We start from the raw sequence: 8,913 nt of genomic DNA on the forward strand, positions 1-8,913 counted from the left end.
ATCATGGCTTCAGTGGACAAAGACAGTTTTATTTCTTTTTTCCCAGCCTGAATTTTTTTTTCTTTCTTGTTTTCTCATATCGCAGTAGCTTGGACGTCCAGTACAATATTGAATAGGAGTGATGGGAGAGAAGATCCTTGTTTTGTCTGTGATCATGGGGGGAAAATGTTCAGTTTCTCACCATTAAGTATGATGTTAGCTGAAGGTTTTCTGTAAATACTCTTTATCAAATTAAGGAAGTTCCTCTCTAATCGCAGTTTTCTGAGGACTTTTATCATGAAAAGGGTGTTAAATTTTGTTATATCTTTTCCTGTATCAAATGATACAAACACATGATTTTTCTTGAGCCTGTTGATGGGTGGATTTTATTAATTTCCAAATGTTGAATCAGCCTTAGATAACCAGAATAAATCCCACTGGTTGTAATATATATTTATTTTCATATATTGTTGGGTTCAATTTTCTAATGTTTTGTTGAAGATTTTTGCATCTATATTCATGAGAGATATTGGTCTGCAGTTTTTCTTTCTTGTAATATCTTTATCTGGTATCATTATCACAGTGATACCGGATAGAATGAATTAGGAGGTGTTCACTTTGCTTCTGACTCTTGGATGAGATTGTGGAGAATTGGTATCAATTCTTCCTGAAATATTTTGTAGAAATCACTAGTAAAGCCATCTAGGCTTGGTGTTTTCTTTTTTTGCAAGGTTTTTAATTATTGCTTCAATTTCTTTAACAGGTATAAATCTATTCAGATATTTATTTCTCCTTGTATAAATTTTGGTAGTTCGTGTTTTTCAAGCAATTAGTTCATTTCATTTAAGTTATCAAATTTGTGGGCATAGACTTCTTTACAGTATTTTTTAAATTATTCTTTTAATATCCATGGGATCAGTAGTAATAAACCCTCTTACATTTTTGGTATTAGCTTGGTAACCTAGCTAGAGACTTATTTTTTTTTTCTTCTTTTTGTCTTTTCAAAGAACCAGCTTTGGGTTCATTGATTTTTCTCTATCATTTTCGTATTTTCATTTTCATTGATTTTTACTCTGATTTTTTATCATTTCTTTTCTTCTGCTTGCTCTAGACATACATGACTCTTCTTACTCCAGTTTCCTAAGGTGGAAGTAAAAATGATTGATTTCACTTGTTTTATTTTTTGATTTTTCATTTTTTAATAGAAAACAAATTATAAATAAATTGTAAATAGATAATTTTAGTACTATTTAAAAAAACATTCTGAGAATATTTTGAAAACTTTTTTTTCTCTCAGCAATTCAAAACTCTTCAAAACTTTCTTGTCAATATGATTTAAATTTAAATTTTTAAATTTATTTTAAATATAATTTTTTTATTGGGGTATAGTTGTTTTACAATGTTGTGTTAGTTTCTACTGTACAGCAAAGTGGAGTTCCCTGTGCTATACAGCAGGTTCGTATTAGTTATCTATTTTATACGTAGTAGTGTACATATGTTGTATATATGTCAATCCCAATCTCCCATTTCATCCCACCCTCCCCACTTCCCCCCCTTGGTGCCCATAGGTTTGCTCTCTACATCTGTGACTCTATTTCTTCCTTGTAAAACGGTTCATCTGTACCATTTTTCTAGATTCCACATATATGAGTTAATATATGATATTTGTTTTTCTCTTTCTGACTTACTTCACTCTGTATGACAGTCTCTAGGTCCATTCATATATTCCATTGTATATATGTACCACCTCTTCTTTATCCATTCATCTGTCGATGGGCATTTAGGTTGCTTCCATGACCTGGCTATTGTAAACAGTGCTGCAATGAATATTGGGGTGCATGTGTCTTTTAGAATTATGGTTTTCTCAGGGTATATGGCCGGTAGTGGGATTGCTGGGTCATATGGTAGTTCTATTTTTAGTTTCGTAAGGAACCTCCGTACTGTTCTCCATAATGGCTGTATCATCTATGACAAAGGAGGTGAGAATATACAATGGAGAAAAGACAGCCTCTTCAATAAGTGGTACTGGGAAAACTGGACAGCTACATGTAAAAGAACGAAATTAGAACACTCCCTAACACCATACACAAAAATAAACTCAAAAGGATTAGAGACCTAAATGTAAGACTGGACACTATAAAACTTAGAGGAAAACATAGGAAGAACACTCTTCAACATAAATCACAGCAAGATCTTTTTTGACCCACCTCCTAGAGTAATGGAAATAAAAACAAAAATAAACAAGTGGGACCTAATGAAACTTAAAAGCTTTTGCACAGCAAAGGAAACGATAAACAAGGCAAAAAGACAACCCTCAGAATGGGAGAAAATATTTACAAATGAATCAATGGACAAAGGATTAATCTCCAAAATATATAAACAGCTCATGCAGCTCAATATCTAAAAAGCAAACAACCCAATCCAAAAATGGGCGGAAGACCTAAATAGACAGTTCTCCAAAGAAGACATATAGATGGGCAAGAGGCACATGAAAAGCTGCTCAACATCACAAATCATTAGAGAAATTCAAATCAAAACTATAACGAGGTATCACCTCACACTGGTTAGAATGGGCATCATCAGAACATCTACAGACAATAAATGCTGGAGAGGGTGTGGAGAAAAGGGAACCCTCTTGCACTGTTGGTGGGAATGTAAATTGATACAGCCACTATGGAGAACAGTATGGAGGTTCCTTAAAAAACTAAAAATTATTGATTTTAGATCATTCTCCTTTTCTGAAATAGTCATTCAATGCCATAATTTTTTCTCAAAGCACTGTTTTCACTGCATCACACAAATTTTGACAAGTTGTATTTTCATTTTTATTTTGCTCAAAATATTTAAAAATTTCTCTTGAGACTTCTTTGACCCATGTGTTTTAGGTATGTTGCTTAATTTCCAAATATTTGGGGCTAGTCTAGCTATCTTTCTGTTACTGATTTCTAGTTTAATTCCACTGTGGTCTGAAACACATTTTGTATAACGTCTATTGTTTTAAACATGTTAAGTATTTTTTATAGTCAAGAGTGAGGTCTATCTTGATAAATGTCCCATGCAAGTTTGAGAGAAACATTTATTCTGCTGTCATTTGAGGCAGTAGTATATAAACATCTGCTATATATAGCATCTGTTAGATATAAACACTGATTGATAGTGTTTTTCAAGTAAATTATATCCTTAAATATTTCCTATCTGCTTTATCTATTAATACTGAAAACTTTTTTTTGAATTCCTTTTTTTTTTTGAAATTAATATAGCTACTCCACCTTTCTTTAGGTTGCATTATCACAGTATACCTTTTTCCATTCTTGTACTTTGAGTAAGTGGTTCCTTGTAGACAACATATAGTTGTTGTTGTTAGCTACCTTGATAATAGGTCTTTTAATTGGTATATATTGATTATTAATATTTAAAGGATTTTTAAAATAGTTGATTTAATATTTATCATGTTTGTAATCTTCTGTTTATTGTATTTGTTCTTTGTCCCCCCTTTTATTCTGCCTTCTCTGATTTTAAGTGAGCATTTCATCTGATTGATTTTATCTTCTCTCTTAGCATATCAGTTTTATCTGCTTTAAAATTTTTAGTGGTCTCTCAGGAATTTGCAATATATATTTAATCTAAATTCATCACAAATAACACTAGGCCACTTCACATATAGTTCAGGTAATTTATGATCGGGTATTTCCCATTCCTCCGTCCCATCTCTTACTACATTGCTGTCATTTATTTCACTTATCCAATTGCTATAATCATCCAACACTCTGTTAACATTATCACTTTAAACAAACACCTTTTAGATAAACTGAGGATTAGAAAAATAAAATATTTTATTTTACCTTATTTTTTCTTTGATGCTCTTCTTCATTTTATGGTTACCTGAGTTTCTGAGCTATGTCATTTTCTTCTTGAAGATCTTCTTTTAATCATTTCTTGAAAAACAGTCTATTGGTAATGAATTTCGTCAGTTTTTGTTTGAGAAACCCCTTCAATGTTAAAGGACAATTTCACTGGACATAGAATTCTAGGTGATAGCTTTTTCTTTCAACACCTTAAATATTTCACTCTACTCATTTATTACGTGTTTGGCTTCTGATAAGAAATCAGCTCTATTCATTATTTATTTGCTTATTTATTAACTGAGGTTAATAGGCCTTTAGTGTGAGGTTTTATGTTACTCTGGCCAGGAGTCAAGCTGTGTTTAACGTTTACTGTAGCCTGTGGTGCCAGGAGCTTCACTTCCTCTAGTTTTTGACTTCCTTGTTGCCTTTGGACCTACCTATGAACTCCTTTTAGATAGAATTTGCATCTTGCAGCTCTTTTGGCAGTAATGCATCATTATTATACTGAAGCCCTGTTGGTGTGGTTGTAACTAGGGGAAGGGAAGCGTTCTATAATCTTACGATTGACGATCAGTCTGTTAGTGGGACTGTGTTCCTGGGATGTCCCCTTCACCGGTGTTTCTTAGCTTTCTCACCCCTTTTACGTGAGTACAGGGAAATTTAGAGGGGACTGGAATCAGAGGAATGCCTTTCTCCCAGGTGGGATAATGATCTGGTAAAGGCTCTTCCCCTGAAGTATACTGTTCAGGGTTTGTTTTTGAGGCTATTCTGGTCACATTTTACAACAGTGACTCTTCCTCTCCCACAGCCAGAGCCAAGAGGAACTCTTTCTTGGTTCTTCACCATGAGAATCTGTTGGGTTTCCTGAAGCTAAAACCCACAGAAGTGTGGGACCCCCCTTGGAATGGGGCACCAGAAGTTTGTCACTCTTCAAGCTGATCCTCAGAGTTGCCATCAAGTCACCAAAGTCACCACTGAAGCGGACCCCCAAGTGTACGGCTCCTGCCGCTTCTGCTGCAAGCAAGCAGATCTCAGCTGCGGCTCTCCACGTTCACCTGTCTCCCTCAGACTCGAGGGCCGTAAACTACCCTGCAACCTCAGTCTTCTGATGGCCCCAAGAAAAGTCACTGATTTGCAGTTTGTTCTGCTTCTTCTTGTGGAAAGAAAGAGTGATGACTTCCAAGATCTTTACATGTAATAGCAAAAGCCAATAGTTCATGTTACCTTAACTTTTAACAATCCTTTTATACTTGGAATCTAGGCATACATTAAATGTCTCCTGTGATCTCAAATAGAGGAACACTGATATTCATGTCAAATTACAGTTCTATGAGCACCTCTCTTTTATTCCTTCCATGTGCATAAGCACATGTTATCTGAAATTTGCTGAGCTCCTAGACTGATGTGTCAGAAGACTCCTACCATGTACTCTCTCTCCTCCGTGAGCCATGCTAACTGAGTCTGCTACAAAGCAGTGTTAGGAATCCCTCTGCTGCCATAGATGGCCATGGCCATTGTGAGAAGGCCAGTGTCTGTTCTCAAAGTGTTGTTACCTGATATTTCCAAGGTTTCCCATCTTTAGAATGCTACAGAGGTGCTGAGGTGTGGGGAACTGAAAGAAGACCAGTGCTTTTATGGCTGTACTATACAAGTCAAGCTGTTGTGTAACCCAGATGAGACTGGAGAGGGAAGCACGCTCTTGCAGCACATGTTGAAGAATATCATTAGGATGCTCTGGAAAGGTTTTAAGTTTAAAAAGAGTGATATTTTCTAATGTACATATGGTCAAACTCACCTAGCTGGCAACAGATATAAAGGATTTTGTCCAAGTTTTCTAAAATGTATTCTCTTTCTACAAGGAAGTCTCACACATGTGTAATGTACTAATCATAACCCTAAGAATAACAGAGGTGGTGTGTTTGGAAGACCATCAGAACAATCCCCATGCAGCTTCAACTTCTCTGTTAATATTATTTTGATTGCATTCAGCACTCCTCTTCAGTTCACAGTAAGACTGAATTAGCAGTGTTTGAGCGTAAAATTAACAGTCCAAAGACCAAATTAGCAGTAAGACCAAATTAGCAGTGTTTGAGCGTAAAATTAACAGTCCAAAGACCAAATTAGCAGTAAGACCGAATTAGCAGTGTTTGAGCGTAAAATTAACAGTCCAAATTAAAACACCACTGCACGGCTAACATTTCCCTCAACATTTCTTTGCATGCAGCATTCATCCTGTGGGAAAAGTATTCTGTACACAGATTGTATTTCCCTCATATTGTACCCTCCATGTCAGACGTGGCAGTCTCCATATTCCTTCAGTATAATTCAGAAACAGTTACACTTGTCCTTACCCACATCGACTCAAATGTTGAGTGCTCTGAATATTTTCAGACAGATGTTATCAGACATTTTCTTGTCACAGTTTCCTCAGTAAATTTGCATAGAACAACCATTGTCACTGGAAATGAGTTGCAATCAATGGAGAAACAATGTGTTTGTCATTGAGATCAGGGAATATACCTGTATTAGGGAAGGATTTGCCCTTTATTGTACTAAAAACACTTCTGTTCCTATGTTTTTGCATTTTTCATATACAAATCAGTATATACTTTATATATATGTATTTATATATCAAGTTAAAGTATATATGTACAAATAAAGTATACACAATGTATTTTATATATCAGATTAAAATATATATACTTTATATATATATATTTAAATCTAATATATATCTACTTTTCAATTTATCAGATTAAATAAATACATACACATGTATATTTTTTTCTCCCCTTGATGCCCCCCCCCAATATCTCTCTAAATGGCATATTATCTCTCCTTTATTTTTCCAATCAAGAGAGCTGGGGTCAAACCCCTAATACTTATGGCTGTATTTAAAGGGTCATAAGAGGCCATAACTCACTATTATTAACTATAATAACAAAAAAATTTGGGTAAGTGTTAAAAAGTCATAGTTTTTTAAAAAAAAGTCATTAGAAATCCAAAGATGCACTGAATTTTAAATGAACTAATCTCAAGAGAGAAATGAGTACTTTCTAAGGAAAAAGAAATTGCTGGTTACTCTTATGCCTGGGGGCAGAGTGGACACAGGACAAAAACTTCTATAGGTAAGGGATGTTCCACAGGTAAGAAGAAACCATCTAAATTTCTAATGGAACACGAGGGATGGCAAGATGGATTAGATTCCAATAAGCCCCAGAAGCAAAGTACCTCCTCAACCATCCACAAATTCTTTTCCACAAGGGCTCCAAATATATGGAAACATGCTAAATGCTGGGGCCAAGACAAGGAGTCAGGGTACCATCTCCTGAGGTGGATGATACTGAAAAAGGTGTAGTTGAGAACTCACCAGCAGCCCAAAAAGCTGCTATAAAGCATAAAGAGATCTTGAGAGTCCCACAATCCTTAGCTCCCAAGTCCTTCTGAAATGCTTAGTCCTGATCTTACCCACAAAATATTTGAAGACAAGAGCGAACTCAAGTGAACAAAAGCTTCAACCCATAACAAATCCATTTACAATAAGAGCTTAGATCAGGTCTCACAGAGGAAGGGGTATCTCCTGTTCTGAAATTAAGTACCATTGATTTCCTGCCTAATATTTTATTTTATATAGAAGATTCAATATACAATAAGACATTACATGATGTGTGAAAATAAATCAAAATTCAAAAATCAGAAAACTATGACCAAAAATAAAGGAAAAAATTGTTACAAAGAATAGAAAGTACTCGTTTTAACAAGAAAGAACACTGAATAACTACAGTATGTTAAAGAAATTAAGAAAAATATTGTACTAATAACAAAAAATTAATAAAAATTTCAGAAGAATTATCTAAAAACATAATGGCCAAGAATTATGCAAGATGTTTAAGTTTTGTAGGTTTATTGTACAACATACAGCTTATAGCTAATAATACTGTACTGTACACTTAAAATTTGCTAAGAGGATAGCTCTATGTTAAGTGCTCCTACGACACCCAAAAAGAAATATTAAAAATACAAATCAACAAAAAGAGCAGAAGGAAACTTTTGCAATTGAAGGATAAGTTTGTGACTAATGATTGTGGTGATAGTTTAATGGGTGTATACCCATCTTCAAACTCATCAGGTTGTATACATTATTAAATATGTTCAACCTCTTTCATGTCAAAAACCCACAAATAAACAAAAATCGATTTTACTCTTACATACCAAACATAAAAAATGGTTCTTTATTTAAAAAACAATACCCTATAAACTGGTACCAAAACATAATGTGGCACTTCTGTATTATTATAACAAAATATATGCAAGATCAGTATGCTCAAAAGTATAAAACATTTATAAAAGAATTCAAAGACTTAAATAATTGTAGAGATATTCCATGTTCATGAATTGGAAGACTCAATATTGTTAAGATGTCAGTTTTCCACAATTTGATCTATATTCCTACCACAATCTCAATAAAAATTCCCGCAAAATTTTTGGAGATATTTTGAATCTAAAATTATGTGGAAAGGCAAAGAGACTAGAATAGCTGAGATAAATATGAAAAGGAAGAATTAAATTAGAGTACCTACACTACACAGTTTCAAAACTTACCATAAATCTACAGTAATCAAGATAGTGTGATATTGGCAAAAAAACAGACATGTAAATTAATGGAACAGAATGGAAAAATCCCAAAACAGACCAACACAGATATTGACAAAGATATAAAGACAATTCAATGAAGAAATTATAGTCGTTTCAAAAAATGGTGCTGGAACCATTGGATATCCACGTGCAAAAGTATAAACATTGACAAGTATCTCACACCTTGTACAAAAATTCACTCAAAACTGATCACAGACCTAAATGCAAAACATAAAACTATGAAATTTCTTGAAGATGGCATAGGAAAAATATCTGCCTGACTTTGCGTTTGGCAATGAGTTCTTGGATACAATAAAAGTTCTACCGATAGAAGAAAAAATTGCTAAATTGCACTTTATCCAAATTAAGAACTTTTGCTTTTGAAAGACATTGTTAAGAAATTTTTTAAAAAACAAGCCACAGAATAGGAGAAAATACGTGTACATCACATGTC

The sequence above is a fragment of the Balaenoptera borealis genome, assembly GCF_965194805.1.
Source record: "Balaenoptera borealis genome assembly, chromosome: 17".
NCBI classification, from domain to species: Eukaryota; Metazoa; Chordata; class Mammalia; order Artiodactyla; family Balaenopteridae; genus Balaenoptera; species Balaenoptera borealis.